At 60.2% G+C, this 1220-nt stretch overlaps 1 protein-coding gene across 1 annotated transcript in view; it reads left to right on the forward strand.

Annotated features, from left to right (window-relative positions):
- Positions 1-1021: 1021 nt before the first annotated feature.
- Positions 1022-1220, forward strand: part of BRINP1 (BMP/retinoic acid inducible neural specific 1) — a 93984-nt gene continuing 93785 nt past the window's right edge. Inside the window, exon 1 of the mRNA XM_014521147.2 lies at positions 1022-1205. The gene's annotated coding sequence lies outside the window, so the exon portion shown is untranslated. The remainder of the gene's footprint in view (positions 1206-1220) is intronic.

Genomic DNA, 1220 nt, shown 5'->3' on the forward strand with positions numbered 1-1220 from the left:
TTGGACTTTCGCCCAATCTTGCGAGATTGATCATGAAAGCAGACAAGCCAGAAGGCAGCAGGATTGCGGCTCAGTCTGTCTCTTGCCTCCTTGATGCTGCTCGGCTCCGTCGCTTCAAGTACAGCAAATCTCCATTCCCAGTAGGCTGCTGTTGCCTGATGCTGCCCAAAGAGGCAGGGCTGAGCTGGAGAAGAGGCACCAGGCGGTGGCTGGGCAAGCTCAGGAAAAGCCGGCACCAGGCTAGCCGAGCCTTCAACTTGGAGAGAGGGGGAGCGCGAGGGAGAGAGACGTGCGGAGACGGATGCTGGAGCAGGAGGGGGAGGCGGGAGGGAGCCGAGCCCGGGGCCGGCGGAGCTGTCCGCGGTGCTGAACGGCCCCGGCAGCCGCAGCAGCAGCAGAGCCCCGTGGCCACCAGCCCTCCCCGGCCGCACTCCGTGCACAGCCGGCCAGGATGGCTTCCCGTGTGAACGCAGCTCCCGCCCGGAGGCCAGCCTGGAGGGAGGGTCTTTCCGTGGCAATTCACCCCCTGCACCCCACCCCTCCCCATGCAATGCCGAGGCAACTTTGCAGCACGGCTACGGCCGCCCTGCGCCCCCCCGCCCCGGTGCACCCTCCTGCCGAGCGCCGTCCAAAGCACTTCTCCGAATAAGATCCCCGGGCCGGGGCTCCGCCCTCTCCTCTCCCTGCTCCCCTTGTCCCCATTCATTTTCTCCAGGCTGCCCGAAGCCCCTCCCCCGGCCCGGGAAGCCCAGCCTCTCCGCTTCCCTCCCGGAGCCCTTCTCATTTGGATTTCCAGCCCCCGCTCCATTCTCCCGGCTGCCTCGCTGCTGCTGCTTCCCCCATGGCTATGAACTGATCAGCACAGGAGAGGGGGGAAAAGAGGCGGAAGGGGGAGAAAGAAAGAAAGAAAGAAAGAAAGAAAGAAAAGAAAAGAAAAGAAAAGAAAAAGAATAACGAGAAAGAGGGGGAAAAAAAGGATTTGGGGTTTTTTTTTTCTTTCCTATTTCTTTTTTTTTTTTTTTTTTTGCCTCTGCCCTTCATGCCTGCAAGCCGCATCCAGGGAAGGGATTTTCTGTCTGAGCATGAAAAGGACTGCTAGAGCCCCAGTATTTCCACGCCTGCATCCTCAGCACAGCACCCAGTATGCGAGCTGGACACAGAAGCTCTCTCACAAGTTCCTACCGAGCCGAATAAAAGCCACGGGCGAGCCGATCTACGCC

Source organism: Alligator sinensis, unplaced genomic scaffold, assembly GCF_000455745.1.
Source record: "Alligator sinensis unplaced genomic scaffold, ASM45574v1 scaffold519_1, whole genome shotgun sequence".
Lineage (NCBI taxonomy): Eukaryota > Metazoa > Chordata > Crocodylia > Alligatoridae > Alligator > Alligator sinensis.